Source organism: Haemaphysalis longicornis, unplaced genomic scaffold (assembly GCF_048455015.1).
Source record: "Haemaphysalis longicornis isolate Haplotype H1 unplaced genomic scaffold, Haemaphysalis longicornis Haplotype H1 scaffold_11, whole genome shotgun sequence".
In the NCBI taxonomy this organism is placed as follows: Eukaryota; Metazoa; Arthropoda; class Arachnida; order Ixodida; family Ixodidae; genus Haemaphysalis; species Haemaphysalis longicornis.
The window spans coordinates 13963908-13971107 of NW_027526214.1; positions in this window are offsets into that span (position 1 = coordinate 13963908).

Sequence of the window (7200 nt, forward strand, 5' to 3'; positions counted from 1 at the left end):
TTTCCTGAGACACAAAATGACTTCAGGTCACTGAGGATCCCGTAGCGCCAGGCGGTGTCATATGCCTTGTCAAGGTCAAAAAACACCGTTGTGCAAAACTGTTTGTGTATGAAAGCGTCCTTTATGTATGATTCCAACGCAACAAGCTGATCATTTGTAGATCGCCCCACCCTGAAGCCTGCCTGGCCGCCCTCGAGAAGACCGTTGTACTCAAGAAAGTACACAAGTCTCCTGTTTATCATCTTCTCGAGGAGCTTGCACATGCAGCTTGTAAGGGCGATGGGCCGATAGCTAGCGGGAGAGGAAGGGTCCTTCCCTTCCTTCAGGAATGCCACTACTATGGCCTCCCTCTAAGAGCGAGGAATGTGCCCCGAAAGCCATACGTTATTGTATAGATGTAGAAGTGTTTCAAGGGTGTCTGAGTGTAGGTGTTGTATCATGGTGTATGTGATTTTGTCTGCACCTGGAGCTGAAGGCTTACATGTAGCCAGGGCTGACTTAAGCTCATGAATTGAAAAAAAGAGAATTGTAAGAAGTGTGCGACTTGTTGCTATCACGCAGTGACTTCTCCGCAGACGTTTTGTGCTTCATGAAAGTGTTTGTGTAGCGTGCTGAGCTGGACACGTGTTCAAAGTGTTGTGCAAGTGTGTTGGCCTGGTCTTCGAGTGTGTCCCCTGTTGAGCTAACCAAGGGCAGGCTGTGTGTCTGTTGTCCTTTCAGCTTGCGTATGTGTGTCCAGACTTTGTGTGTGTCCGTGAATGAAATAATGGATGTCAAGAAGGTGCGCCAACTCTTTCGTTTTGCCTCACGGCGCACACGTTTTGCCATCGCCTTTGCCCTTTTGTACAAGAGGAGGTTTCCCGACGTGGGGTACCGACGAAGGATACCCCACGCCTTGTTCTGGGCCTCCCGCGCCCGCCTACAGTCATCATTCCACCACGGCCTCCGCTGGTTGCGCGGGGCACCAGAGGCGTGGAGAATGGACTTATTGGCGGCGTCGAGGATGTGCGCCGTGAGGAGTTGGGTAGCTTCTTCAACGTGTAGGTGCCTAATGGTTGTGTGGTGTAGTTTGGATGTCTCTGTAAATGTACTCCAGTTTGCTCTGGCTTCATTGAACCTGTTAAGGGAAGGTGAACTGTTCGGGCCTTTACCTATGTATGTTAATGTGGTTGGGAAGTGGTCACTACCATATGGGTTAGTGCCAACATCCCACTCAGGAGATGCAAAGAGAACTGCAGAACAAATAGCCAAGTCGAGGTGTGAATATGTGTTGTGTCCTATATTATGGTATGTAGGCTTGTTTTTATTGAATAGGCATGCTCCTGAGGATGTTAGAAATTTTTTTATAAGGCGACCTCGGGCATCCGTGCGAGAAGAGCCCCAGAGTACATTGTGTGCATTGAGGTCGCCTAAAAGGATAAATCTTGCAGGTAGCTGATCTACAAGGCCCTCGAAATCCGAGCTCGAGAGCTGGAAATCAGGGGGGATGTAAATGGAGCATAGTGTTATTAGCCTATTGAAGATTTTGGTACGAATGGCAACAGAATCAAGGACGGTCTGTAATTGGATAGTGTGACACGCCAGGGACTTTCGGGCAACGATGGCCACACCACTGGAAGATGTAGCACCACCGTCCCTGTCCTTCCTAATTACCAGGTAACTATTCAAAAAGTTTCTGTTTGGAATTTAAATGTGTTTCTTGTATACACATGACACTTGGCTGATTGGAGTGCAGTATTTCGTAAACATCGACAAGATTTTTAAGGAGGCCTCTACAGTTCCATTGAATTATGTTTTCTCTTCCCATTATTTAGTGTAAGAGCTACTGGAGTGTGTATGTTTATGTGTCGTCTTTCGGGGCAGTGACTCTTGTCTTTTTGGGCTTGTCGGGAGGCTTTGGCGTCGGGACCCGTTCCTTGCGGTGCACCGCAGACAAGAACGGTCCGACACCCGTTTCGTCGTCTGATGTCCTCGGAGTGCCTGACTGATCGGGCCCCTTGGACCGCGAACCCTTTTGGGCGTGCTTTGACTGACCCACAACCACCGAGGGTTTAACGAATGCCTCGGCTGGCGCAGGCGGTGCGGTGGGGGTGGCAGCTGCCGCTGGTTCCTCCGTCTCCATCGCGTCTGCGCCCTCGCCTGTGGTTTGGGATGCTGGAGCGGAAGTGGAGGATGCAGCATCGCTCCCAGCAGACGTGGTTGCCCCCACAGCCGCTGCTTGCTCAGCGAGCGGTGCGGAGGCGGGTTGGGCTCCCTGAGGCAGCCCAGGGGGGGGGGGGGGTGGCGGGACCAAGGCCGACTCGCGGTACTGGGTCCCCGCCGAAACCAGACGCCGCTCCGCCCCCCGGCGAGCGGCGTCGGCGTACCTCCCCAGAGGGAAAGAGGCGACCCTCTTCCGCGCCTCTGGGTAGGTGATGTTCTCTGTCACTTTCACGTTGATTATTTTCTTTTCAAGATGAAATTTCTCGCACTTCATAGACTAGGCCGCATGTGGGCCCCTGGAGTTCGCGCAAGTGAGGTTATCAGAGTTGCAAATGTCGGTGGGGTGGTCCTGCGCTGCGCATTTCGCACAGGTTGTTTTGTCGCGGCAAGAGGTTGTACTGTGCCCGAACCGCTGGCACTTAAAGCAGCGGCGCGGGGTCGGTATGTACGGACGACTAGAGCATCGGATGTAGCCTGCATCTATATATTTTGGAAGTGTCGATCGGTCGAAGGTCAGGATAATGTGCTTGGTGGGGATTATCTTATCGTCCCTGCGCATCGTGTTGCGGCGCACGGCTTTGACGCCCTGGTCCTTTAACCCTTCTAGAAGGTAGGAATCTATTTCTGAAAGGAGATCCGACTCTGAAATCACACCCTGGGAGCTGTTCAAGCTCCGGTGGGGCATGATCCTGATGTCCAGGTCATGGATGCGAGTTTGGGCAAGAAGTGTGCGGGATTGTTTTTCAGTGTTGAGTTCGACAAGGATTTCTCCTGTCCTGAGCTTTTTGGCGTCATACGTTTCACCTATTGTGCTTTGCAGAAATTTTGAGACCAGGAATACCGACAGTGAAGCGACGGGTCTCGTTGGGTCAGCAGACTCGATCAGAAAAAAACGAGAATAGTTATTCATGTTTGTTGAAAAGACAGTTGTTGCAAGAGGTGGGAATGCAACTGCAGTGCGGCCCCTTTTCGGGGGCCGATCACGCCTGGGGGGGGTGTTTAGAAAATGCCATATATCATAGTATAGAAGCAGGGGACGGGGGTACTTCCTTTTTTGACTTTACTCTGATGGTCAAAGAGGTCCCGGAGCTCTCTGCCTGGTGAACAGACAGGGAGCCCATCCGCCGGAGCTTGACCTGGGCTCCGACGGCCACCGTTCGTGGTTTCTAACCCTCCACCTGTAAACACGTCGCCACGGTTGGATCCAGCTTATGTTTGGGGCCTCGGGGTCCGCGGTATCGCCAGTACCGTCACCAAGATTGCTGAAGGTGCCCCGTGCGGGGAGCATCGAACACTTCGATACCATGCAAAATATAGGAACACGTAATTTATTCGTAGCTTGTAAAATTTTTATAGGGCAATTCTTTCTTTACTGATTCACAGCATGGATTTCGTAAAAACGTTTCCTGTGAAACAACTAGTATGTTTTATTCACGATTTGCATTCTATTGTACAACCGCACACCCATGGACTGTATCTTTTTAGATTTCTCAAAAGCGTTTGATTAAGTACCTCATGATTTACTCGTTTGAAAATTACGGAGCCTCAATATAGATGATGACGTCCTCGCGTGGGTGATTGCTTTTCTCAGTAACCGTTCCCAATTTGTAACTGTTAATAACTTTGACTCGCCCAGGTTCCCGGTTAGCTTTGGGGTCCCACAGGGCTCTGTGGTGGGACCATTGCTTTTTTTGGTCTATATAAACGATTTGCCTCTAAACATTACTTCTTCAGTCAGTCTTTTCGCAGATGACTGCGTAATTTATCGGGCAATTAGGGGCATTCAGACGTTCTTGAATTGCAGGCAGATATCGATCAGGTTCAGAAATTGTGTGAGACTTGGGGCATGACGTTCAACGCTAACAAATGTAAGTACATGCACGTTAACCGTCACAATGTTAACCGTCACAATGTAAAATAATGTTATTCTCGAAGCAGTAAATTCATATAAGTATCTGGGTATATACCTACCTTTTACATTATCTTGACAAACACACATTGAATATATGGCAGCAAAAGCTAATATCACGTGAGGCTACCTTCGAAGAAATTTTAATCAGGCACACGTTTGCTTGAAACTCTTACTTCATAAATTATTGGTACGTAGCAAATTAGAATATGCGGTATCTGTTTGGGACCCTGGTCATGACTCGCTTATCTACGAATTAGAACGAGTGCAGAAAAGGGCAGCGCGCTTCATCCTTTCTTATTACCATCGCACCTCGAGCGTCACATCAATGAAAACCATACTAGCATTACCCCTACTGTCCCTTCGCAAGAAAGTGTTTCGGCTGTGTCAATTTCCCAAAATTTACTTCACCAATCCATTACTCAGAAATAAATTATTGGCCCAACCAACTTACGTTTCCAATCGCATTGATCATCGCCATAAAGTAGAACTTCCGTCAGCACACATCAAGTATTTTCTGGAGTCATTTGTGCCAAAAATATTTGTATGTTGGAATCATCTTCCTCATGATATTATTGGTATCAAAGATGCTGCTTTATTTAAAGTTGCTGTCACTAATATTATGTGTACGTAGCCTTAGTTCAACCCTGTGGCAAGCGGTGTTACTTGATTGCAATTTTTCTGTTGTTGTATTTTGATTTGTATGCTGTACATGTATGTACCCACTCCCCTCTGTGATGCCCTCGGCCCTTGAGGCTAAATGAATAAATAAATAAATAAATAAATAAATAAATAAATAAATAAATAAATAAATGAATGAATAAATAAATAAATAAAGAAGATGAAGAAGAAGGAGGTGATGGAGTAGGAGAGTACTAAAAATATTCAGAAATGAATGCTTTTGTAGGGCTTTGGTGAGGTGCCAGAGTAAAATACGAATTAGGTTGTGAATGGTTTCGAATTTTCAATGAGTCGCAGAAGAGCAGAACAAACATCTCGCAGTCACCACTTAAGCCTCCTTTTCTACGAAAACCACAGTGGGCTTGGTCAATCCCTTTTCGTTAAAAACCTGAATGACATCCCTGTGATGAGGTGCCCGTGAAGGAAAAAGAAGAGGGCCGAGGAGCCCGCGGAGCGTGCAGAAGAATCGAATCGGCAAGGGTTGAGCGGACGTATTTGATGCGCTGGGCGAGTGATCGCGGCCCTGTGATCGCTTGAGCTAGAAGCCAGGGTCTCAACCGCTGCTGTCGCCGGAGAGCCGTCGGTCACTGATCCGGTTACCGAAGTCTGTCTGCTGGCCCGTTCCTGGATCTGGTGACGCGCTGGGCCAGAGAGCGCGGTTTGGGGAAACACCGGCTCACAACCGCCACTGGGCTATCGAGCCGTCAGCCACAGTGCACGCTCCCTGACGTCCGGCCGCTGTCTTTTGTCCGGACCCGACGTGACGTGAGACTCCTCAGCGAGCAAGCCGCGCCGTGGTGCATCGGCCGATCCCACGCACTTCGTGAGGAGGCCTCGTTGGACTGCTGTGCATCCTGAACCATGTAGAACATTTCCTCCCTTGCTCTCTTTAGCGAACAGTTTTCGTTAGCCAGCTACCGCATTTAACGCTATTTCCTGTAGTCTCGTTTCCGCTCTGTGTTTCCGCTACTCTGTTACCTTCTGCTCTCATTTTCCACGCATAAAGCTATCCCTACATGCGCACGTATTACCGACTCGTGACTTTCTAGCTGGTCCTAGGCCCATTTAAAACAAAAAGTAGCGAGCCTGCCAGGATACTTAACATCCGCTGAAAGGAGTCGGTAAGCCGCGAACGAGCTTGTAACGTTAGCTAGAAAGCATGGACATTGAGAAGTTATTTGCTGCGGGAACGCAGCCGGGGCTTTCGGGTCAAGTGCTTAGGGCTTAGGTAGATAGCGAACGTGCTGAGCAGCGTGCCGGAAGGGCCGCTGAGAGGGAAGCTAGCCGAGAAGCAGCTGAAAGGGAGAAGGAAGCTGCAGAAAGGGCAAAAGAAGCCGCAGAAAGAGCAAAAGAAGCCGCGGAAAGGGATAAGGAAGCTGCAGAAAGAGAAAACGAAGCCGCGGAAAGGTAGAAAGAACTGCTACTTTTACGAACCCGACTCCAAGAGGGCGGTGCAAACAAATCGAATCCCGCCGCAGGAAATGAAGCTCTTGCCACCATGAATGCGATGAACCCACAGAAATTGCTTCCTCTGTTTGACGAGAAGCGCGACGACTTGCACGCGTGCTTGCAACGATTTGAACGCGTAGCAACAGGGCAGCAATGGCCGCAAGACAAATGGGCTCTTGCAGTAAGCATGTGCTTAAGTGGAGAGGCGCTTACCATTATTGGCCGAATGACCGCAGAAGACTCTCTTGATTACGGTAAAGTAAAGAAGGCGCTGCTTCAGCGTTCCCGGTTTACTGCCCAAGGCTATCAGGGAAAATTTAGGAAAGCGCAGGGCGGAGGATGGTGAAACAGAAAAACAGCTTGCAGCGAGACTCACCGGTTATTTTGACCATTGGATAGAGATGGCGAACATTCAGAAAACGTTCGAGGCTCTCCGTGACCATATCATTGGGGAACAATTCATCCGCTGCTGCCATCCTAAGCTCGTAATTTTCTTGAAAGAACGCGAGTGCACAACACTGAACGACCTAGCTGATGCGGCGGATCGTTTCCTAGACGCGCAAAACCTGTCGAACCTTGGGAAGGTCTCTGATGACGGCCGGGATACAACTAAAGTCGCGGCAGACGCCCAAAAGAAAGCGCCACCGAGATGTTTTGTGTGCAACCGCACAGGACAACGTGCTCAAGACTGCCGTAACTCCACTAAAGAACAGCCACGATGCGCCACCTGTGGTCACTCCGGTCATAAAACTGAAAACTGCAGGAATCGGCCCAGTGGAAAAAAGCAGGTTGCTGCTTGTGCTATCACTGAGCCCTGGAAAGCGCCACCGCAGCGCACCGAACCCGCCGACGTCAAACACGAAGTGTCCCCAAGCGACAAGTGTCCTCGCGGCATCGTTGAGCAGCAGTCTGCATTCCCAGTGAAAGGAATGCCGTTCGTCGAAGGCCGACTACTCGGA